Source organism: Fistularia commersonii, chromosome 28 (genome assembly GCF_037954325.1).
Source record: "Fistularia commersonii isolate RoL2024-O1a breed Wild chromosome 28, RoL_Fcom_v1.0, whole genome shotgun sequence".
Lineage (NCBI taxonomy): Eukaryota > Metazoa > Chordata > Actinopteri > Syngnathiformes > Fistulariidae > Fistularia > Fistularia commersonii.
Window position 1 is genome coordinate 10,871,090 of NC_141311.1, and position 26,359 is coordinate 10,897,448.

The 26,359-nt window shown below is 38.0% G+C and overlaps 1 protein-coding gene and 1 long non-coding RNA gene across 3 annotated transcripts in view; both read right to left on the reverse strand.

Annotated features, from left to right (window-relative positions):
- Positions 1–26,359, reverse strand: part of LOC147217584 (zinc finger E-box-binding homeobox 1-like) — a 64,661-nt gene that overhangs the window by 29,722 nt on the left and 8,580 nt on the right. The gene's annotated exons all lie outside the window — the stretch shown is intronic.
- Positions 1,308–25,244, reverse strand: LOC147217585 (uncharacterized). Its single transcript, XR_015108953.1, has 3 exons — positions 25,168–25,244; positions 1,427–1,475; positions 1,308–1,331 (listed from the first exon to the last, which is right to left on the reverse strand). It is a non-coding gene; the product is annotated as an uncharacterized LOC147217585 (long non-coding RNA).

Sequence of the window (26,359 nt, forward strand, 5' to 3'; positions counted from 1 at the left end):
TAGTGTGAGAGGCTATGAAGGTAGCTGGTTTGAGAGAGGAAGATACAGAGAATAGGGTTAGATGGAGAAACTTGACTCGCTGTGGCGATCCCTGATGGGAAAAGCCGGAAGAAGAAGAAGAAGAAGAAGAGTCAATTGTACAATTATTTTTGGTCCCTTGAATACAGAAGTAGCTCACATTAAAGTGCTGTAATTCCCAAACCCTTGCTTGGATGTGAACACTCAAATTACAGCCGAGAGTCTGCACTTTAAGCCCATATTGATTATATAACTGAATCCTGAATATGTTTTCATAAACAGCTAAAATAAAGCTTGTGTCACTGTCCAAACATTTCTGGGCCTAGCTGTGCATGTACATATTTATTAGGAAACTAAATGAAAAACAAAAGACTTTCCCATCTCACTTGTCTATTTTCATCTGTTAAAGTGAGAATAATAAACAAATGCAAAATTTACAAATATACATTTCTGAAATTAAATTAAAAAAAAACTCAATGACCAATATAGCCACCGTTCTTTTCGATAACAGTCACAAGCCAGCCATTCACGGAGTCAGTTACATGATTTGGTCAGAATAAACTTTTTGTGCAGCCCCAACCACAGCCTCGCAGACACTGTTCAGAGGTGTACAGTTTACCTTCCCTGGAAATTTCCAGCTAAAGGGCCCAAAAGTTCTTAATAAGGTTTAGTCAGGTGAAGAAGGGGCTCATGTCAGTTTTTCATCTTTAAGGCCTTTACTGGCTGGCCACGCAGTACAGTACTTTGACGCATGTGATAGAGTGCTGTCTTGCATAAAAACAATAAATAAAAAAAAAATTAAAAAAAATCAGTCTTCTTGAAAGATGTACCACTGCTTGAAGAAAGTGTCTTCTAAAAATTGGCAGTAGGTCTGGGAGATGATTTAGAGTCCATTTTCAACCCAAAGAGGTCCAACTTGCTCATCTTTAATAATACCTGTTCATACCAGTACCCCAACTCCACCTTGCTGGTGCCTGAGTCGATGTGGAGTTTTGGAGGATAATGGGTTCCTAGTAGCTTCCTCAGTCTTTTGATTCCGGTTAATTTGCATCTTTTCTTCTCGAGATGTTTCTCACGGCCCTGTTGACAATTTGCAACAAATCGTTTGATGGATCTGTGATCACGCACCAGTATCTTAGATATTTCAAGGGCGCTGCAACCCTCTGACAGATTTTTAACAATTTTTGACTTTTCAGAGTCAGTCAAATCACTTTTTTGGCACATTTTTCCCGAAGAGAAGAATCTGCCTAATAATTATGCTCACCTTGATCTCCTTAGGCCACACCCTCCCTCGTTGCACGAATACACATCACCTGATATGCATTAAATCCATTAAGCATTCAAGTTTATACAGCTTGGAGTTGGAACTCATGGATAAAATGATGATATGGTCCAAATAATCACTTGCCTTATAATTGTGCACACAGTGTAATCAGAAACCTTTCTCAAAACTGCATCTGTGATAAGAGGAAACAGTAGGAAAGAGTAGGAAACAGTCTTTCACTCAATGAATGAGTGAAAGCTTTTCCTTTTAAACTTTGATGTAAAGCACTTTATAAATGTATCTTTTATCATTAAAACATTTGAGGATCTAAGTGAATAACTACTGCTTTATCAGAGAGCTGATCAGCTGTTAAAATGAACACCCATCGCTTAAGATGAACATTATTTATGACCTAAGTCCTGCTACACAGACAGAATGAAAAGTCCAAGTGCAGCTGTGTAGCGCAGGACCCGAGCCAAGTCCCCAACACACAATTACCTCACTATGTGTGAGCCAGTATAAACGTGTTGTGTGCGCACACATCAGTAATACAGTCTGTCAGCTACTAGAAGTGGTTTGACTTTTACCCAGAGTGCAGCTGCAGTGGGCAGGTCATTTAAAGGGACAGTCTCTTGGGTATTGTTACATAATGGGCCATGACAGAAGGCAAGGGAATGTGAAAAAAAAAACAAAACAAAAGAACCAATTTCAGGACCATTACTCATTATCTATAAATATGACAGTATCTGATTTAGAAAATAGCATCAGATCCGTAACACTAATACATCAAATATCTCAAGGTGATGAGGTATACGTAGTTGTTTACCGGTAGTTAATTCCACGTTTTTGTTTTTTTTTTCATTTGACGGGATTATATAGGACATTTTTATTTTCAATACTTAAAGGGAAATTTAAACATAGCTTTTATCAAGAAATACTGATGAGAAATATTTTCTAAAAATCACATTTAATATGTTATTATTAATGAATGTACTGAAGATGCAATCATAAAATCAGTACACAAATTCAGTACAAATATGATATATCTAAAAATCTTTCAACAAACAATATTTTCATTATCAGACAGTACTATAATTGTCCTTCTACATCATAACAGAAGGATGTAGTGCCCACATCCCAGGGAATGCTGGATTAATCTATCTGTCCATATTATACTTTGTTGTATATATCTTCACTCATAGACAAGACTTCAAGAAACTTTATGAGATCATAGGTGATGAAAAATAAACAGTGCTAAATAACTATTATCATCATTATTATTGTTGTTGTTGTTGTTGCTCTTATTCTTCTTCTTGTTGTATTTTAAAGGGTTTTAGAGCACGATACAGAATCAAACTAGACATTAGGATTTACAATAATCCTTAACTTAGATAAAAATATCTAAATACATAGAAAAGTCAACTTCTGCAATGCAGAAATTCTTGTACCTGGTCTTACATGCACAACAATGCCATAAATTGTGCTTATCAAGTCATCTGAAAGCATAATCTTCTATCAGAATATGTCATTTCTGATAACTGTCAAAATAATTTATGTCAAAATGCAGAACAGACATGTAGTTCTGTCTTCTGAAAAAAAGAAAATGAAGAAGGTAATGTAAAGAAAGAAGAAAGAAAATCTAATTCCCACAATACCAGAGGCCTTTAATGCAAACCAGGGATACTACTTGTTCCTTGACAGCTACCCATCACTCAAGAGATATAGCATGTGTGTTAAAGTAGGGGTTTGTTTATATGCATGTGTATGGTTGATGTGTAATGTGATTCTTCATCGTTGTGATATTTTTCTGGGATGATGTTAGTGTGTCTACGTGTGTATGCAGGGCAGCCCAGCCCCTGCCAAGATATAGAAACAGATATAGCAAAAGTTTATAAGTGGGCTGGTTTAAAAACTTAAAACACATCATTTGCCCTAAAATGCGAATCTGAGTTTCTGACCTTTTGAGATTGTCTTGTCCTCTTTTGAATTGTCAAAACAGAAATTAACTTTTTATTAAGTAAGAAGTATTTGTGGGATGTTTTTCCATCAGCATCATTGTGATCTGTTTTTCAAGTATTTAAAATTGTATTGTACTCATTCTGTTTACAATGAACAATATCCTGAGGCCTGTGTTACATCACTGTGTTGCATCATGGAATGGCATCGGTGTGAAATCACTGTGCCCAGCACTTTGGTCAGGGAAGTAGTAAGGTCTGCAAAGGCTGTAAAAATAAATCTGCTCAGGCTATGAAAATAAATACATCCTGTACTTTCATTAATGTCATGAATGCATGAGTCAAAAAATAAAAATTATACATACATCACCCACAGACTCATCTTCCTGACAGTAAATATAGCATGACATGAAAGAACTCCATTTAATGTTGTGATTTTCCTGCAGAGGTGTTATTAGATGCTGACATCTTTGTCAGCAGATTTGAACATTTCACTAAGAAAAGTTAACTTCTCATTGTGAAGACACTTAAGGGGATCAAAGGAGACAAAAATAACATAAATATATGTTGAAATGCTTCCATGTTTCATGTTTGCTTGACTTCCTTTAAATGTCATTCTAACTGATAATTACCATCAACAGCTGTATATTTCATGCAAAATTTGTCTTCACTAGGACACAGCAGGGCTAAAGAAAGTCCATCTATCTTTTCTCTGCACAGCTAATGGCTTACATGTGAGAAAATCTAGCTTTTCACCGAGCTCAAAAGATTGACCAAACATTTTTTAAGCAACTTGTATCAGGCAAAGGGACCATCATTTGGTCTGACAAGTAAGTAAGTAAGCCTGTCAATATAGAGGATTTAAAAGTTGCAATGACACAGTCTATAATGAAATGTAAGTTTCCTGTTTGTGCCAGGACATAATTAGCTCCCCATGAGGCTGGTGTATTTTTTGTGCTTGTGACAACACAGCATTTGTGATACTCAGCATGTAAACAGCTTCAGTGACGGTTTGATCATTAATTTGTCTGGATAAGTTCAGTGTTCCTCCGTAGGTCCCGCCTCTGCCCCGTCATTCTGCCAGGCCCACCCACCCTGTCAGCTCATTCACTCCAACTGCACAGCTCACACAACTGCAACTCATCAGTGCAATCGACTCTCCTCCCGTCCCTGACCAAGCCTGTCACTTCAGTAGTCTTCGAACTGTCGCCAAAAATTCCCTGGCGAAAGTGACCGTCTAATCAAAGTAGAGGAGTATGTAGTTTGCTGTATGAATGATTTGTCATCATTCAGACAGCTTGACTTTACAGTATAATAGATCAATTTTTTGATTGATAAACAAACATTTTGTATCCTGACATGAATAAGCAAATTAACACTGTATGCATTTTTGGTATCAAAATGACTTAAATTATGGAAAACAGATATTACAGTTAAACTAATTTTAAAATAGTGTGATGTACTGTTAAGAACCATAGGTAATCTTCTTATGTAAATGAATCACTCTTTTTTTTTGACATTATTGAAATACCCACAATCCAAAGATGTTGAACAAAAGACCAAGCAGAAATGAATAAGGGAAAAAGACCACTTCAGAATTTCTCTTGACACTTGAAAAAATACAAACCAAATCAATGAGTCACTTCTGTTCTCAGACTATTCACTATCTTGCCCTGAAAAAAAGAATTGGTGAAATAAGATTGACTCCTGATATAGCTGTGCTTAATTTCAGCCTAAACTGTTGACCTAATTTGCTTTAATTATACTGTGCAAAGATGCACTATTAATAAACAAAATGGGCATTTCCTCATATTCAAGTTTGTCTTCGCGAGGAACAATTCTGCTTTTTTTGTAATTTACAGCCTTTTGAATTAGCTACGGTATAAATAAGTTGTTTTAGAAGTATTGAAAGTGCTTAAATAAATTGTTACTGTTAACTATAAAGTGTAACTTTCACTTATCACTTCCAGTAAAAGCATTCTGACTTCCTGATAATCTTGACATTGTTCTTTCAGTCTTGCCACGACTGCAACTACACATTTTCTTCAACACAGCAGAAAATGTATTACATACTCTGAGGGGGGCTGAAGGAGGCGGTGTTGTTATAGGCTGCACAGACATTCTCTGCTGAAATTTAAAGTTTAAAGTTTTTTTTAGGCAACTTATGAAACAAAGCTGAGTCTGTTTGCTTTACATTTTACATTGAGTTTAAATGGTTGCGCCAATGGCCAATAATCTGCAACAAATTAAAGTTCACCAGGAGTACCTCTGTCACTTGACCCACAGCCTCAAGCTCTCATAATTCACCACAATGATGTAGCACATCTCAGCCCCATATTCAGAAAGCCAAATTCCTCACGTCACAGAAAACAGATATTGCATCACCGTTGTCTTCAGAAATAAAATCCATTTTGGCTGAAGAGTTTGGAACCATCAAATCGGAGCTCCAGGTGGTAAAAACTGTTCTGGCGAGCAGCCCCGCAGCGATCAGGTTTGATGTGGAAACATGTCTGACATCGGACACAAACACTTCACGACTCAGAGGCACGCTGGCTGCAGTTTTTTTTTTTTTTGTGACCAGGTCCACACGCTCGTTTAGGAGATTCAAATGTGTGAGGACTCTATGTAGTTTGCTATGGACCGTTACAGCTACATCAACGGCTCTCCAAACATTAGCTGTTCACGCAATCAACATTAGGTGACTGAATGGTACAGTAATGTTGGAGGGACCGGACTCTGCTAGAGTGAGGGGAAAAAATTCACCATCATGGCTTGAGTACACAATTACACTGACTTTGGCTTGCTTTCATTTTCAGGCTTCTCATGGACTAATACTGGTTGTAAAACATAGTTGTAAAGGAGAAACGTGGATCAGTTCCTAACGGTGGTTGTCTTGGAATCAAATTCCATGCCCGAAGTCTGTCTAGCCTGTCAAAGTGTTATGGAGCAAGTCTCTGAAGCCCTAAATGCAGCTGGGGATTGCTTACGCTTCATCCGTGATGGGTTAAATGCAGAAGATAAATTTCACTGATGTTATGGGGTATGTATAACAGAATGAGTAAAAATAAAATGATTTGTTTTCCAAAGTGTGATGTTGTACAAACGGCATTCAAATACTTTACTATTTTACGGACAATGTTCAGCTCAGCTACTAAATGCAACCTTTCTGCAATACAATTCAACCCTCTGTGATGAAAGTTATAATTTATGGCCCACCAAATCTTACAAACTGTAAAATACTTATGAAATTTCACCTAATGGTGGCAGAGACAGCAGCACATGTAAAAGTGAAGCAACTGGCAGCCATCTTTGCCTTTGCAGTAGTGTCTTTTAAACTGGCTTGTGAGTTACATGAAAATGCCACAGTAGCAAGCTATGAACTGGCAATACTATTGGCTAAACATGGCAAACCTTTTGCTAAAGTGGGTTTATCATCGACTGTGTCATGAAAAAGGGAGCAGATATCTGTTTAGAGAAGAAGCAAGAACTGACAGACTGCTCTCAGTCTGCTGTTTTTTTGATTATTCCAAGAGGTAACAATCCCATGAATGAAGTGCTACTTCACCTCTAGAGCCTTAAGAACCAAACAGATGGGACAGATGTATTTGCTTCTACTTTTTCCGCTGTTGATATTAAACTATAGATAAAGGGAATCCTGCTTTGAAGGACTTCTAGACATAAATATGCTTTGCTGTTTGTCTCATAGTAGACTGTGTTGTATAAAAAGCATGAAGAATTGTTCTTTCTTTAAGTATTGCAAATTTATAACACATATTTTAACCCAAGGGCGCTGCCTTTGTTTTACTAGCTCAAAACATGCAGGGTTGATGACTTATAGAGACTGATTGCATTAACTTTGGCTTTCCCAATCACTGGTGAACACAGTGGGTCATAAACAGTAATCTGCAACAGAGTAAGAAAAGATGGCAGTGACACTATTAGACATCATTGTATTATTCACAAGTAAGTTCTCTGCATTAAACATCTCAAATTTGTTATGTAACCGCCAGGAAAGAATTGCACTCGCTCTAAAGCCCTGTGCCACCACCAGTTTTAACAGTTCCTCCTCGACATCGAGGCTGAATACGGAGATGTTTTATATCACAGTTCCTGCTCAAAAACCAGGCTGAATACTGAGATGTTATGAACCAAAAAAATGCAAGGCGGCTCACCGGGAGGTCTGCATTGCAGCACTGTTTCTCTCTCAGAGATGAAATCTGACAATTCTTGGCAAAAAAGGGAACCTCAAAGCCAGAAGTATCTGATCCTGTTTGGCTTCCAGATTAGGCATGTTTACTTGATTCAACAAACCATCTGAAGGTGCTGACTATGTGTCTTCAAGGGAATGAGCAGACTGAATGCACATATTGAAGTATATGGAACCAAACTGAAACTTTTCAAGACACTTGTCACAAACAGACCTCAATACCACACATTACAGGTGTCGAAACCAAGCCTGGCCTATGGACTGCAATCCATATCTCACTGTCACCCCTCACATTGATGCCAGAAAGTGACCTGTTTTGGTTATCTGTGATAATCACTTCTAAATTCGCAGTGTTTTAAATTTGTTTTTTATTGTTCAAAACCACAGTTCTACAGGACCGTCTCAGCAAATTAGAATATTGGGATAAAGTTCTTTATCTTCTGTAATGCAATGACAAAAACAAAAATGACATACATTCTGGATTCATTACAAATCAACTGCAAGCCTTTTATTATTTCAATATTGCTGTTTATGGTTTACATCTTAAGAATACTCAAAAATCTTATCTCAAAATATTAGAATATCATGAAAAGTAATTTTTGTTTTTTTTCATTGCATACAGAAGATAAAGAACTTTATCACAATATTCTAATTTTCTGAGACAGTCCTGTAGAACTGTGGTTTTGAACAATAAAAAACAATCTGTAAATCTAGACACCTGAACTTAAGGGACTTTATCTCTTGCATTTCTGAATAAGATAACTGTTGGTGCACAAGTATTGACAACTTAAAATTTGAAGGACAATATTTCATCACAAATGATAAGTCATGTTTAAAAGGATCATGAGATATTTATCAGGTTCCAGGAAAATTTCCATAAAAAATTTAGCTGTAATGATTTATAGAAGGCTGCAACTGACAAGTGACCAATCAAGGGTGTACCCTTGCCTCTTACCCAATGACAGATGGGATTGGCACCAGCAACCCTGTGAGCGAAGGATAATCTGTATAAATAATGAATGAATGGTTTATGGTCTGGCAGAATGTTAAGCCCTTAGGCATTTAAAAATTGAAAAAAGTTTGGAGACCCCTGATTTTAAGACATGCTATATATTTACTGAGGCTGGACAATTGCAAGAGCTGCATGATTCTATAGACATCAAGATATGTGGATCACAGTATGACTATTGTCATGAGAGCCACATTATGGTACTTTGTAAAACTTGTCAGACATTAGTGAAATCCTCTCACTTTGAATACATTGTTTTGTGTTCCCAGAATGTTGGGAAAGGTTTAACAAGATATTACTAGAAATTACTTGAAAAACCATTTACCTTAAAAAAACAAGTTCCCAAGGTATTTCTCAAATATCACCTTACATAACAACTATGCACCTTCTTCATCATGAACCAGTTTTATGTGGCAGATCCCAATCCCAGAAGAATACCAAACTGTTTTCTGGTCTTATGAACCAACATTACTTCTCATCTGTTCTTATCCACACAGCTTAACTGTTAAAGGCATCATGTTTCTCAAAGGAACTCCCTGTTACCAGTCCAGTAATTTTAAATGTGATGGAGAGGTGGAGGTATGCTCTGGAAAGGAGAGAAATGAAGGTGAGTTGCAGCAAGACGGAATATATGTGTGTGAATGAGAGGAGCAGTGATTCTACAGGGAGTGGGGATCAAGAAGTTGGATGATTTCAAGTACTTCGGGTCAACAGTCCAGAGCAACAGAGAATGTGGAAAAGAGATAAAAAAACTGGTCCAATCAGGTAGGAATGGGTGGAGAAAAGTGCTGGGGGTACTAGTGACATTGTATGTTCTAGAAACAGTGACAATAGTGAAAAGACAGGAGGCAGAGCTAGAGGTTGCGGAGATGAAGATGCTAAGGTTCTCTTTGGCAGTGACCAGGATGGAAAGGATCAGGAATGAGTCCATCAGAGGAACAGCACATGTTAGATGTTTTGGAGAGAAGGTCAGAAGCCAGGCTGAGATGGTTCAGTAATGTACAGAAGAAGGATAGTGAATATATTGGTAGAAGGATGCTACCAATCCTTCTACTGCCAGGCAAGAGGTCTAGAGGAAGACCAAGGAGAATATTTATGGACATAGTGAGAGAGGGTATGAAGGTAGTTGGTGTGAGAGAGGAGGATACAATAGGGTTAGATGGGGAAGGTTGATTTGCTGTCGCAACCCTTGAAGGGAGAAGCCCAATGGAAAAACAGAAGTACTCAAAATAATGTGTCTTTCAGAAGGGATAAAAGAGACGGGGGGAAGGGAAAAAAGGGATAAAGAGAAGGATTGGGGTGAAAAAGAAAGATGGATAGGACAAAAAGTCTTACTCTCACTTCCATAAATGCACACACTTTTAGTACACACATTCACACACTTGCAAACACATACAACAAAATGCACATATCTTCTCTGCTAATAACCATTTACGTGTGCATTAAATGATTTTATACTTGAATCTATTATACATGGTTTATTGGCAACAGCTTCTGTGCATGAACTTAGTACAAAGTACAAAGGGGAACATAGTATAAAGGGGGAGACAATTTCAGGCCACCTTCAATGGGAAGTTAAGCTGGGAAAATTTGGAAATATTGGAAACATCCAAATTTTGAAACCAAGGAAACTATGGGAATTCATGTCAATTCATGGAAATTAACTGGAAACTGACTTTAATATAAACAAACTGCATCATATCCAAAAAAAACAGTCTGATTTGTCATCTGCATACATCGATGCAAAACAACACAAATAAAACACACATTTCAACAGATTTATTTGTAAATGGAACTTTTAGTAATTTCATTTACAACTAGTTCTGTCATTGAACAACAAAATCATGAATGCTGAGTGAGATATTAGTAATCCCTCTGACCCCACTCATTCCAAAAGTAAAACAAGTAAAACTACTGCTCCCATTCAAAATTACAAATAAAGAGATCCCCACTCCATCAAAACTCCTATTCAACATGACAAACAGGAAGCATTTTCCTTCTAACTTCTCATTCTGAGCTTCTGCATTTCTGCCAAATCTATTTGGACAATGTCCTCTTTGTGAGCCACATCGACATCCTTCTTATTCCCCTCCTCAACATCAAACTCCAACTCCTCTTCAGTGTCACTGCCCAGCCTTATTTAGGATGGAACTGTGTAAGACTCAACCTTTAGTTTGCTTGTATGGTCATCAATTTTTCCACTCTCACACGTGAGCCTGTTGTGAACCTTTGTGTCTGTGTGTGTTCCTGAACAGTGAGCAGCTGTTCTCAGAGGCAGCTGATATTGGTGGGATTTGGAGGATGATTGAGGCTACAGGTGCAAGGGCCTCAGATCCCAAGTCCTTCTCACCAGATGGCTGCAAGTATTTGTAGGAATGAATACCAGATTCCATCCCCTTCCCAAACATCTTGCTTGGTTCAGTTCTTCGCCAAACTGCCTTCAATTTTGCTTTTGAAATGGCCCCTGTAGTCAGATATGGCTGCAATGACTGCATAGGTACCATCAATCTCTTCCCAAGAGAGTATGCCTGAGTCATACTTTGGGTAAAACATATGTGCTGCAACATCTTCATGCTGATATATGTTGGCACTTTTCCAGTGGCTTGATCACAATATTTCCTCTGTTTTGAGTAGAAGGGAAGTGGGCAGGATTACTGGATTTCTTCCTCAGAGGTTGGCAAAAATATCCTGTATTGTTTTGTTTTGTTTTTTTCTTTTTCATTCATGAGAATTTATTCCCTTAAACTTCTGTTAATTCCCATGGAAACTTTCCAACTTTAAACTTTTTCTAGAGTTTATCAACCGTACACAAAATCCAAGAAATTGGACACAAATGTTGTCAAGATTTCACAAAATAAGTTATTTGGTAAAGTGCAGAAACAATTATTAATTTGCATTATTTCAATTTCATTGACTATCAGAGTTGAACAATTTTAATTTAAAATTGACTGGATTCTATCCAAATGACATCCATTCTCGTGCTTGACGTATCAAGACATTTGATTCGATCACATGATTCGTCATCTCTAAGATGAAGCCCAAAAGGTAACTAAAATGAGTTTATAAAATACCTGTGTAAAAGTATTTGTTAAGGAGAAAAGATCCATATAGTAGAAAAAAGAAGTGCCAATTACTCCAAAGAAAATGAAAACTGTGCTTAAAAGACAATCTCAAGAGCCCTTCTTAATATCTCTAGGAATGTGTATGATAAGATAATACAAGTTGCCGAGAACACTTGCAAAGGGATTGCTTAAGAACGAGCAATAGGGTTATCTGAAAATGTTTTTCTAATTTAAAAAAAGGGATAGATGCAAGCAAAAACAGGCACCAGGGTGGCGGAGTAGTTAGCACTCACACCAAAAACGACCCTGGTTCGATTTCTACAGGGGGGCTTTTGTGGAGATTGTTTGTTCTCTCTCTGTCTTCGTGGGTTTCCTCCCACAGTCAAAAATATGCAGGAGGTTTTTTGAAAAATTTCCCAGATGTGTGAATGAGCAAGTGAATGATTGTGTCTCTATATGTGTCCCTGAGATCGACCGGCAACCGATCTAATGTTTATCCTGCCTCTCGCTCAATGACAGCTGGGGTAGACTACAGCATCCTTCCAAAGTACAGCATAAGCGGTAAATAATGAATAAATGCTTTTTCATTTTAACATACATTCAAATTATGGTTACGTTAAATCTCACACAAATGTTTTACTTTCATGGAAAAGACAGAACAGAGACAAAACAAAACAAATGCATAACAGAAGAAAAAAAAAGTAAAGAACATCCAAAAACACATCCCACTCTAAATGCTTTTTAGGAAACAGGATGAATTATTAGCTATAACCTGTATTCATATTTCAATGCATTTATGTAAACTGAACACACTATGGAGTGAGGAAGGTGATGTGGGGGCTGTGGTATTTCTTTTTTTTTTCTTTGCAAAACAACATTTTCTTAAGAGATTGTATAAAAAACTGGTACATTTATGTTATCCTTAATGTTTTGATATATTAGGGCTGAGGTGGGCTGGTCATCAGTGGATCACAGGCCCACAAAGAGACAAAACAGTACACTCTCCTAGGACTTGGATAGGAGGTGAATTATTGTCCTTACAAGATTTGATGATAGACTATGACCTGTCTGAGAGCCTTTAAATATATACAATCTCTGGTTCACGCCTTTGGGCAATTCATCGTCTTCCATTAATCTACTGCATGATTTTGGTCTATGGAAGGAAAACACAGAATCTGAAGAAAACACAACACAGAAAGGTCCCAGATGGAATCGAACCAGGAACCTTCTTGCTGAGAGGTAGAAGCACGAAACACTATGCCTAAGTTGTACAACAAATTTTTGGAGAGCAATTGAAATATTCATCTTTGCTAATAGGTTGTTGCCAGTTTTTTATGTTAGTATTTGACAAAATTTGATGTTTGTAGTTGCAGTTTTGGTTAAACTGAACTTCATGACATTAACATTTTCGCTCTTAAGCTACCTGGCATTTCAGTTCACCCGTAGCAAAATGTCAACATATCTCTACTCCAACAGGTCATGACCTCTTCTACTACTGCTGCATCATCTATATCAACAAAATTTTAGAAAAAATGTGCAGGGAAATCTGATGCTCCACCATTATGAGAAAGCAGCTTGTTACAGAGATAGCTTGTCATCTGTTTGACCTGCAGCAGGTTTGCCAAACCTGTTTTTTTTTTGGAAGATGCTATATCATCTCCTGTCTTCTGAGTCTATGGTTTTAAATACAATACAGTACCTTAAGCCAGGCAGAAAAGAGCTAACATAGATGTGTGCGTGTGTGTGCGTGTATGTGCATGTGTGTGCGCGTGTGCCTGTGTATGTATGTGCATGTACATGCCAAGAATAACTGACCTGGATAACTGGCATCCAGGAGAAGTCTTGCAGGGATTAAAGACAACACAAGTTCCATAAACTCTGCTTCACAGGGGGGAGGCAGGTCCATGACAGAAATTATGTAATTTTCCCTGTTCAGTTACAATTAATAATCTTCAAAATATTTTTTTTAGAAAGCAGAAAATAATCATTTATATCCTTTTATCTGCAGTTGTCTCCTTTATTGGCTATATTTCACACATATATATTTCACATATATATTTATTTGTTTGTTTGTTTTGAGGTTCTCCCCCATAAGAAGCTCACTGTAAAAAGTTTTAGTTTTCTTTCTGTTTTTTAAACATAGAACATTTAAACACTAAGGGAAGCATAGAAACAAAACTGTCACAAATTAAACTTACAAATATAAAAAGGAAAAAGCAGCTACAACGGTCCAATAAAATGGTTCTTCGGAAGTGCTTTCTCGGGTTTTCTCATTGGTAAGATTGCATTACCTTTTCTCTCAACATGTATCAATGTTTTTGGTTGATATTTTTGAAAACATTGAAAAAACAAAAAAAAAAAATGACTTAATTGGCCTAACTTTCTAAAAAAAATCATACTTAAATCTATTATGAGTGGGATAGTAAATCAACTGAGTCTTACCATAAAACATAAGTAAAACAATTTTAGGGATTACAAAAAACACTGGGAAGTGAGAACCAAATGTACTATTTTTCTTACTGTGCATCTATTTGACTTTAACAGCCATAGTGAAATGCCTTCAAATGACACACTTGAACTTCTTGTTTCCTACAATTTATTAAAAATGAATGGTCTATTAGTGCCCTCTTCCAAATATATATTTTTCATGAGATGGAACCCACTATCAAGGCTGTTTTTGAATGGATTTAAATTATATATACAGACATATCAAAATCTATATACACTTCACTGAGAAGTTATTCATTTAAAGTAAAAGCATATTTGTGTTCATCGGGGTTTATTTAAAAATGTCAGACATGTTGGTGAGTTGTAAAATCAATATACACCTCACTTAGCAGTTATTTATTTTAGGTAAAAGTGTATTTGAATTCATCAGGGTTTAAGTGAAACATGTCAGACATATTGCTGAGTTGTAAAAAATCAAAATCATCACGAAAAAGGAATATAGCCTCAGGCGGTTTTGATTGTTCTTTCACATTTCCTAGTTTTCCTACCAAACAAATCAACATTATGCCTGCAGTCCTTTTGTTATGAATTCATAGGATGGGCCCGTTATGATCTGGTGAGGGAAAGAGAAAATACGATGTATGTTTATGCACCTGAATGTTGTTTTATGGCAGATTACTTTTACGCTTTATAAAACATTCTACCGAGCAAAGCTCTCACTATACAGCTACCACAAGCAAATAATCTATTAGATTACTTACATTTCAATACCCAGTGGCACGCAAATGCAAGATGAGCAGGGAGCCGCAAATTCAATTTATCTAAGAAGCTCTGCTATAACTGTTATGGAGGGCACAGATGGAGAAAGGTGTGTCTGTGTTTAACTGTATGTGTTAGCCTTAAGAGTCTGAACCTCGAGAAAGTATTCCAACCAAGCATTTGTCTTTCCTTTCCCTTTTTTAGCAAGTCACTCTTTTCGTCTTTCTTTCTACTTATGTATGTATGTATGTATGTATGTATGTATGTAAGTATGTATGTATGTACACCACTGTTGCCACCTTCTTCTTCTTCTTCTTCTTCTTCTTCTTCTTCTTCTTCTTCTTCTTCGTCTTCTTCTTCTTCTCCTTCTCTTTCTGCTGCTCCCTCCAGAGGTTGCCACAGTGAACCATCATCCTTCAGCTAACCATATTCTCTGTATCCTCTTCTTCACACCAACTAACTTCATGTCCTCTTTCATTACATCCATAAATCTTCTCTTTGGTCTTCCTCTAAGCCTCCTGCCAGGTAGTTCCTACCCCAGCATCATTCTTCCAATAGATTCACAATCTTTCCTCTGTACACTGAACCATCCCAGTCTGGCTTCTCTTACCTCATCTCTGAAACATCCAACATGTGCTGTCCCTCTGATGGACTCATTCCCAATCCTATCCACCCGTGTCACACCCAAAGAGTACCTCCACATTTTCATTTTTGCCACCTCGAGCTCTGCTTTCTGTTTTTTCAATATCACTTTGTCTAAACCAGGGTTGGGCAAACTCCAGCCTGCAGACCACATCCAGCCTGCTGGTCTTTTTAATTTGGCCCGCCAAAGATCGGTACAGAATTCATACTTGATGTGAATGATTGAATGATTGGTTCAAACAGGATATCATTTCATTTTTGGAGCTCCCTGAAAATTTTCCTGAGCTGAATGACACAGATCGGGTTTGTGATTTAGTCCAGTGATCTTCAACCACTGGGCCGCAGCACAATTCACTGTTCCCTCTAAGCCGCATGTTTGTGCAATCGCGCACTCCTCCAGCGTTCTCCACGCACAACAAAGCTGAAATGTAAATAAATTAAACACATTTATTTTATTTACAGTTCATCTCGGATTTTATGTTGTGCACAGCATAGATTTCCTGTGCGCGGAGAACACTGGAGCAGTGCGCGATTGTGCAAAAGCGCAGCTTAGAGGGAACAGTGCCGCTTAGAGGGAACAGTGCCGGGGATGCGAAAGCACCGACTCCGCTGCGCTTGGTGTGTGGTGAGAAGCTATCCAATAGCGCCATGGAACTAAGCAAGCTTAAACTCCATCTCCACATGAAACACCCTTCCCTTCAAAACAAGCCGATGGACAATTTTGTACTATTTATGAGAAATGGGCAATTTTTTTGAGAAAAACCACAAGGTAAACAAGAGAGCCCTCAAAGCTAACTCACTTGTTGCTGAACTCATAGCTAAATCAAAAAAGCCCAACACTGTGGCAGAAACATGAATACTGCAAGCTTGTAAAGCTTGACCAAGAGCTTTGTGTGTGACTTTCGACCACTACTGCCAGGATATCCATTATGTGTTCATTGAAACAGCCCCAGGTTTCACACTAAGTGAATATAAATACATTACAAACGATATTATTATATTATTTCTGTATGTATTATATGTACTGTGTTAGAGTGTCATTTTGTGTCATTTTGGTTGGTGGTGTGCCCAAGGATTTTGTCTTCTTCTTCTTCTTCTTCTTTCGGCTTTTCCGTCAGGGGTCGCCACAGCGAGTCAACCTTCTCCATCTAACCCTATTCTCTGTATCTTCCCCTCTCACACCAGCTACCTTCATATCCTCTCTCACTACGTCCATAAATCTACTCTTTGGTCTTCCTCGAGACCTATTGCCCAAGGATTTTGTAAATGTAAAAAAATGTGCCGCGGCTCAAAAAAGGTTGAAAATAGCCTTTACTGTGAACATACTGACACACATGAACGAGCTAGACGAATCTAAAAGGTAAAAACTGGTTTGTCCTTGAAATGCGAGCAAACGCCAGAGCCTTCAAAACCAAGCTGGTTTTATTTTCAAAGCAAATGTCAGACGAGTCTGATATGTACCATTTACAAATGCGTTTTTTTTTTATTTGTATTGTATCTTGTGCTGACCCATTCCGTCTGTCAAATTTTAAAAGTCAATGTGGCCCCTGAGCCAAAGAGTTTGCCCACCCCTGGTCTAAACCATACATCATCACTGGTCTCATCACTATCTTGTTTATCTTTCGCTTCACTCTGGCTGATATTCTTTTATCACACATTACCCCTGAAACTTTTCTCCACCCTACTTGAAAGTGTTTCTTCCACTCTGTTTACATTATTACATGTAGAATTGAAATTCATACACATCGTTACAAACAGAGCTTGTAGAAATGCATCAAGAGTGATACCCAATATAGGCATGGCGCTCAAGTGCCGTTCATAAGCCAATTCCAAACAGACTGAGCTGCTGCCCCTGATATAGGGTTTATAAATGCTGCATGGCTTCAATGGAATAACACGATAAAAAAATGAAATGTACGTTGAAAATATCCAGAAGTCTGTCACTCTGATGAAAGCAACGCATACGCTTATTTGGAATCTAAGCAGTCAATTGTTCACAAGTCACTGTATGACTTATTTGTATTGATGGAATTAATCTCTTACATCATACAAGAATGACAACCTAGCTAGTTGCCATTCTGAAACCAAATAAGAAATTTTCATGTCAACAAAGTAGTCAAGATTTTGCGCAAATAAGTATGTACGTCTTAAGGTACCATCGCCAATGTTTGAAGTCATATAGACCAGTGGTCCCCAACCCCGGGTTGCGGACTGGTACCGATCCGTGGATCAATTGGTACCGGGCCGCCCAAGAAATAATCAATTATTTCCATTGGATTTATCTGAGTCTGAACAATCTTTAATTTGAAAAATCTTTTATTTTGCAAAATGACCGGAATCTCTTGATTACATCCCGGTCACTTGAGTGCCAAAAATGTAACCCACAAGCTAGCAAAATGAGTAAAAACAGACGTCTGATGGAAAGTTTCTTTTCGAAGGGGAAAAGGTCTAGTGAAGAAACAGAAGAAGAGCCTACAACTTCCAGGAAAAAGAAAGATTTTGACAGACAATACCGGGAGTTCTACTTGAAATGTGGATTTATCGGAACAGGTGATTCCCACAGACAAAGCCACTTTGCATAATATGCCGCAATGAGGCAATGAAGCCTTCATTATACTCATGTTATGTTGTTGGCGCAATGTCACGAGGAAGCTGCTAATAAAGTTGCATACGAGTACACATACTTGGATTCAAGTTTATTATTATAGTCATAATATAAACAATCGACCCCCTCCTCCAATCTGCGGTAAAAGCACTGACCAGTCTGTTGTGATAAAAAGGTTGGGGACCACTGATATATCAGTTTTGTCCCTTGATGAAATGGCATGAAGCAAGTCTGTAGGTTTCAATCAGTGAGTGAATGGTTGTTTACCTTGACCTATGATTGACTGGCAGCTGGTCAAGGGTGTATCCTGCCTCTAGACCCTGGAGGCAGGATACACCTATGACAGCTGGAATTGGCTTCAGACTCACAAAACAACCTTGTGTGCAGAATAAGTGGTACAGAATATGAATGACTGAATGAATTACATTTCATCCAGTAGGTCAATAATTAAAACAAGAAACAAGGGAACTTAAGAGAAGAGAGATTACAAGATATCTAAATCTCAATATGGTGCCATCGTTCAAGTTATCCTTTACCTCACTGAGTTCAATTGAGAGGCCTAATTGTAAAAATCACAGATGTTATCACAATGTACTTGCAAGATACAGATGATAAAAAAAAAAAAGGGAATGCAATTAAGAGTCAGGTCTGATACCAAATTAAGATGAAATAAGCAGCTGATTTCTTATGGATTGGAATCCAGTAGGCCTGAAGTTATAAAATATGACCAATATTGTTTAAAAAAAACTTTGGAATATGACTTTGCTTTTAGATCATTTATGTTACTTGATTCCTATGACTTCAAAGACTTTTTAAAGTCTACTAATCTAAAATGTTCCTAAATATAATGAGCCATTAAATGGTGCAGCTTGTACAAGCATGTAGGCTTGTGACAGGAATGTCATTCGACATAAATCGCTTGCCAGAGTAAATATGCAAGTCAATCCGGAGACTTTCATACAGGAAGGGTTGAGGCCTGAACTTTACAATGACTACCAGTGGTGCGGTTAATCTACAGGGTATCATTGGAAATTGGGCTACTGTGGGTCAAAGACGGAGAGGAGGAAGGGTTGGCCGTAGGCTGTGAGAGGAAAGCCAGTTGTCTAGGGCTCAGAGTCGGTACTTAAATGTTGAGACTATGACAGGAAAAACAAAACATTTGGTTGACATAATACAAGGGAAAAACAATATACTATGTTTGATATACTATTGATATGGATTAATATTCCTGTACAAAAGTGTCTAGGAGAGGTTACAATAGAAGTTCTGACTAGTTCATTCAACAGGATCGTAGAGAGTGAGAGAATGCCTGAGAAATGGATAAGAGTGTTGGTGCTGATTTTTAAGAACAAGAGCAATGTGCAAAATTGTAGTCACCACAGAGGAATAAAGTCAATGAGCCATACAACTAAGTTATGGGAAAGAGTAATGGAAGCTAGACTGAGGGCAGAGGTGAGCATTTGGGAGCAGCAGTACAATTTTATGCCAAGGAAGAATACTACAATGCAGCATTTGCTTTGAGAATGTTGACAGAAAGGTTAAGAGAAGGTCAGAAGCTGCATTGTGCCATTGTAGATCTAGAAAAATCACATGGCCGGGTGACAAAAGAGAAACTGTGATACTGTATGAGAAAGTCTGGAATGGCAGAGGTGTATGTCAGAGTGGTGCAGGACATGTATAAGAGCTGTGAGGCAGTGATAAGGTGTGCCATGGGTGTGACAGACAGGTTCAAGGTATAGGTAGGGCTGGATCAGTGATCAGTTTAGAGCCTCCTTATTGTTTTCTATGGTGACAGGCTGACAGATGAGGTTGGGCAAGAATCTGTATGGACTAGGAAGTTTGCAGAAGGCATTGTGATTTTTAAATCAATGCATTTGGATGTTTTGGATTATACTGTCAGTGTGGGATACCCCATCTTTTAAGTATCACGTAGTACCTTATTCCACAAACCAGGCATGCACATTTCCCAACAGGATCCCTTAGGGGGCAATGTCACCAAATTCAAGACTCCTATTCAATATAAATATACATTACTATGTCTGCTTCAGTTTCAAAAACCACTTGCTGAATACACAAACACCAATAGATTGTTTTTCCAACATTGGTAGTTTAATTGTACTATCATGAAAATGAAAGGCTTGTAAACACTGCATTTACAAGCATTTCACTAACATACAGGACCTGTAGGATAAAAAGGCTTTTCTTTACAACAGTAGGAAAACTTTACTAAGAGATATTATTTTTTATTGCCATTCAATAATGTTAAAAAAATTCTATGCTCTTTGTCAGACATGAAGAAATGTGAGATGAGACATTTTTTGTCTGGTTGTCAAGCGAAAAAAAACACCCATTGCTTTCATGTTTTCTTACAAGACTTTTGATGATTTTGCAAATATGCAGGTCAAGAATCATTGATCTGGTGGAGGTATGACAACTGCCTGCAAGCAGAGAAACATTGCAGTTTTAAGCGCCTGTTAAAATTGTTGCAAACCTAATTTTTCTAAGTGGCAAATACTTCCAAAAATCAAGGAAAACAAATAAGTACTCAATACGTCCATCTATGAGGATCACCAGGTTCTGGAAATAGCAGAAAACAGTAGGGCTGGTCACTTTCTTGGCAAAGAGTGTCTCAAACTCAAATCACCTGGGTGTAACTTGTTTTCAAGTTAAGGAACTCCTCTGTCACCTCAAATTGGTCTTCTACAAACTACCATAGTATATTGCTTTAAGGCTTTTGCAATCAACATAACTCGCTTTTAACAGCAACATCATCCTCCTTGCTGGACTGCTGGAAATGATTTTTTTACAGGGATAGTCCATTCTTTTGCTGTGCATTTAAATTTTCTATCTTCTCCTTGAAATTTATCATACTTGTCCACCTACTTTCCTTCAACAGATCCTTTGCAGATCAGGCATACCCCTGAACTCAACAAAAATAAATACACTCCCACTTCTGGACCCATTTATGTCTTTGGTCAAAATTTCTTTTCATTTTTGAATGCAACATCTTGCTTCTCAACAAATGATAACACTATCTTGTGACTTGCTGATTATTGTGATTAGCCACCTGAAAATTTGGCCACTCAGCATCTTCATACATTACAGCACTGTCACCATGTGGTTGGGAGGCTGAAGTGCCCCTTTTTTGGCATAAAGAAGCTTCATGTGTGGTGTGTACAAAATATAAAAACAGTTATGTGAATTAACAAATTTGCTTAGATTGAAATATATTTTCATCTCACTTGTAGGCTACCCAGGTAGTTAAAACATGGCATTCATTAAAAAAATGTACAATATTTTTGCAAATTAAGTACAATTTTTTGCTGGCCAGGACAATTCTATTTTTAGCATCATGTCGCTGGCCGGATGGAGTGGGGGGCGTGGCCCGGAAGTGCACCACTGGCTGGGAGCTTAAGATGTTTGTCTGAGGCCTTGAGGAGTGTGACCACTGCCCCCTTGAACCTAGTCCTAGGACAAAACAAAGTTCATAAAAGTGTACAGTAATGAGGTAAAACCTGGAAACTAAACCACCAAATCTGAGTATTTCAATTGTGAGTACTATGTGTGACAAAGAAAGTGATAAATTTTCAAAACAAAACAAAACAAAACCAAAAGATAATCGGTTATAGGCGTTTCATTTATTTTGGCTCTTTTGCACTGAAAAAGCATGCGTGATGCCTCATAGACACTATGGTTTGAAAGTCCTGCATAAGCGAGAAAACCCTAGGGATGTCTCTAGGGATTTCACAAGGATTCTTGGCTTGAACAGGGAGGACATCCTCCTTTTTGAGGCCGGGCAAGCCCCTCCAGCCTATCCAATTCAAGATGAGAAATGTTCTCTACCTTAGGGCCACTTTCTACCAGAAAGTGTCCTTTCCTTTCTGTAAGATGTGGGACAGAACGCAAGAAGGAGGCTGTAGCAGTCCAGAGTATGCATCATATCAAATGAAAACGCATCCCACTTTCTGCGGACATGGGGAAGTGTAAGACTGCTAGAAGGTGTATTTTGAAGTAGGCACCATCGTAAAAGCACTAGAATTGTCATGAAGCACAGTCAATTGGTGAGCAGCTAACTGGGGAATCTGATCCCCTGGCATGGTAATGTCTAGGAAAATAATCCCCTGGAATCCAAAATGGTTGGCCATATACCGGATGTGATGAGGAGGATTGTAGGTCCTACTGTAGGGTATTTTTGATGTCCGACATCAACCCATGTCAGGTCCATGAAAATGTCCCATGACAAAGCCTCCATAGAAGTGGTCACACAGTCCATTAGAGTGAGACTGATATGTGACGACACACCAGAGCTTCACACCCAGGCTGTCAGCAATGGATAATAATAATTTATCCTTTATTAATCCCTCATGGGGAAATTCATTCTCTGCAATTAACCCATCATGGGTGAACCATGAGCAGTAAGCTGCTGTCCATCAGTACCAGGGGAGCAGTCAGGGGTTCAGTGTCTTGCTCAACAACACTTTGATACACCAGGGAGGGGCGGGAATCAAACCAGGAATGTTCGGTTCCAAAGATAAATGCTGTACCTCCTGTGCTACGCTGCCCCCAAATGATGTCCTGGATGTTGGGAACTCATTAGTAAATTGTGATCCCAGTCATATAAGAGGTCAGAAGGCGTTCTGAGCCTGGTAACCCATGCCCAGGGTATCTCAGCTGTTGTTGCAGATGCCAGTCTTAACCCTCATATTATGTTATGGGTCAATTTGACCCATTTCACCCATTGACCCAATGGGTCATCATGTGGACCTTTTCAACATGGTGAAAATGAAAGTGAACCTAGGAGAAGAGGGACCACCAGATCCACATTAACATGATTGATCCTCCAGCCTGGCAGAGAACTAGAAGCTTCCATGGGGTAGTGTGACAAACTTGGTTGCCACCAACCTTTAAGACTGCTTCCTACCAGGGGGGGAGAGGCCTCCAAGCAGTGGGAACAATGAGCCGTGCCTGTTTAGTGGCAACGTCACATGACATTACATTACATTGCATTTGGCAGACACTTTTATCCAAAGCGACTTACAATAGAAGTCACAAACTAGAACGGTGCTACTGAGGGACACTTTTGTCAACTGCAGTCCAGCAGCCGCAGTTCTCATTGACTGGATATTGTGAAAATTGTGATCAGTAGCATACAGGAAATTTCACAGGCTAACAACGGAGCAGCAGGTCGTTGATTCATTCATTCTAGACCAACCAACATAGTGTTGCCCAGATGTCGGCTACAACTTCCTTAAAGGGATGTCTCCCAGTCTGCATGCCAACTCACCCTGCCTCGTGTGGAATGCATATCTAACCTGATTACTGCATTAACTATAACCCAGCTGTGAGTAAGCACACTACAATTACATCAATAACCACAATGTCTGCGGCACTATCTTATGCTGCTGCCTTCTTAAAAACCATTATGTCACACTTAGTCATGCAGCACAAAGCTAGCAAATAGCAAAGAATAGTTAATGGGAAAAAACACATTTTCTTTTTAAACCAGTGTCTTGTTGTAAAATTATGCACCAAATCTTCATTACATAAAAAGTGGTAGAACAAGAAAGATGATAGTAAAGATAAATATAACAGAGGTAGTAGTTTTCCATTTGCAGAGAAATCTCAAAAACAAGTTTTTATTCACACAAAACAGACCTTTGTATAATTTACATTCAAACAATCAGTTTTCAATTTGTGCAGAGATGATTTAATGTCTATTAATCCTAACATTGCCTTTCATTGAAAATACAAAAGGGTCAATAAGATAATCAAGAGGTATAATGTATCTTGTAAAGCCTCTGTCTATTTTCTGTGATGTTCATGTTTTTGCGGAAAAACTTCTCAACCACTAATGTTTATATATTGGGAAAGATGAACAGTGAAAACAGGCAGATAAAAATGTAATCAGCCTCTACGCAAAGTTAATTAGGATGATGTTTACCAGAGGTTGTTTTCAACATGATTTTTTTCAATTATGTAATTGTTTTACCACATTTTTTCCTGAAACTAAGCTTTCATTTCCCATTACCTGAATATCAAATCATTCAATCACCAATTCACAAAAAAGCTGGTATATAACACCTCACATGTAGAGTAGGCCCCACTCTTATAAGTCATTAGCAAAGACTCGACATTGCCCCATGACTAAGTACTAGGTGATGCTGTCAAGGAAAAAACTGCCTTGTATTGAGCAGCTACCTTGGGCAGATCAAAGCTTAATGTGGGCGTCATTCTGCCTCAACAAGTTGGGGTAAAAAAATAGAGAATGACAGGCTGAGAGGGAAAAACAGATACAATGAAGAGAGAGGACAAAGATAGAAAGTAGAAGTGTGACAGAGACGAGGGGGTGGGCACAAATGCTGATGGAGAATGTGTGCTACTCAACATACTCCCATTCACAATTTCAACCAAAAAAAGAAATATGATGAGCACCAAGGTGTGAGGTTGAATAATGCCACAACACGATTTAATCCTACCAGCCAAGTATTCTGCTGACATACACTCTTGCTTGGGAAAACGTTGCACAACACACACTCACTCCTGCAAAGCAGTAGCAAGAGCTGAAAATTATGAAATATGAGATTGGCATTGTATCTGTCAGGAGTGGGTTTGTCACAAGGTGTGGGCTACCATGCACTGGAATAGATGCGGGAAATATGCTAGTAGATTAACACGAGTCTTAAGCCTGAGAAACACACAAACATCCACTGAAACACACATATTCACACTCAAACTTACTCACTGCTACTATGACATACATTTAGACTGCTGATGTGGATGTCTGGAGGATACTTGTCAACTGTGATATACGATACAATAGAATATTTCCTGGTGAGTGTTAAGAAAATGGCTTAATATGAAAAAAAAAATATTCTAGGTTTTTCTGTATGCACTATTTGTATGCTATTTTACTTTGGGAAAATAAGCAAAATCATTCTATCTAACAGAAAATCACCTGAAAAATCAACAAAACCCTGCTTATAAATCACCTGACTGTTACATAAAAAATCGCAAAAAAAAAAATTGTTGAAGATTGATTTTTAAAAATTATCAAATTACGGTGGTGTATAGAGTGAAACCATTGCATACTTGTGTATTTTTTCCAAACACTAATAAAACCCTCACAGATTTTGTTATACAGTGCTCAAGGTCCAACCTGTCTGTGATAGGTTCATTTATAATGTTCCTGTATTTCTACCTGATTTCCTGGATAAATACTGCTGAAACACCTCCTTGCTGCAGATGACATGGATTACTCAGAGCAGTGAGCAGAGGTGTGCACATGTAGCGCTGCCAGCAGCTATGACCAGCTCTGTAGGCAGCTTCTGGCAAACAGCCTGATTGGGCAGAGGCCATCTGTATGTGCTACATGAAGACCATCCACTGCATCTGGAATTTGATGACAGACTATCAGTGATGGCACACTAGAACAGGAGATAAATCAGCAACATGATGAATTTGGGGAGACCCATATAGGTACAGGGTTGATTGAAAGTTAAAATGCAGCTCTGGGCCAGTGTAAGGAGTCAGTGCAAGTGATTTATAACAACTGTGGCATTTTGACTACAATATTGAGCATTTCTCCTCAAAGCCCAATTTGTATGGTATGGTATGGTAAGTATGTTTCCCACAAACTGTCCATTAAAGTCCATTAAAAGCGTTTTCCTTAAGTCTTGAAACCAAGAGTGAATAGAGCTTAAAATTTCTATTCTGCAATGTCTTTTAGGATAATACTGTCCCAAAAGGCTCATTGCAAACTCATATTTTGTATTTATTTATTTATTTATGTATTTGTTTATTTGTTTGTCTATGTATTTATTGATTAATTTACAAATTTGAATTTACATTGAACAAGAGGGATCTGTGAAGGAGCAACAAACTTAAGAAATGTTATCCAACTTGAATATCAATGGCCCATAGCTGTTGTGAATTGAAAAAAAAAATGCCATAAAGACTTATTGGGGCTAACTGAGGGTTTATGTAAACTCAAGACATCAGTGACAGTCACACTTCTCAGAAGAAGGGCAGTTGAATATACAAAACAAACAACTTTCAATCACAATAAAGCTACAAATAAAATTCTCTATGGACTTTCAGATATTAAACATACTGTACATTAGAGTCAACATGAAGATTATTTTCAAATGAGTTTCTGGTTTCTTTTTGAGAAGTCTTTGTTTCTGATGTTTTAAGAAGTGTTATATCTAGTAAAACATCTTGCTTTTTCCTCTGTATATTCAACTATTACTTTTTTAAATGACTTTTGTCACCTCCACAGTCATGATGTTTTACATAAAAACATCATTAAATGATCCAAAAAGCCTGAAGATATTTTTCTGAAATATTAGAAACAAAAGAAGTAAAAATGAGAATCCTACAAATTAACCAAA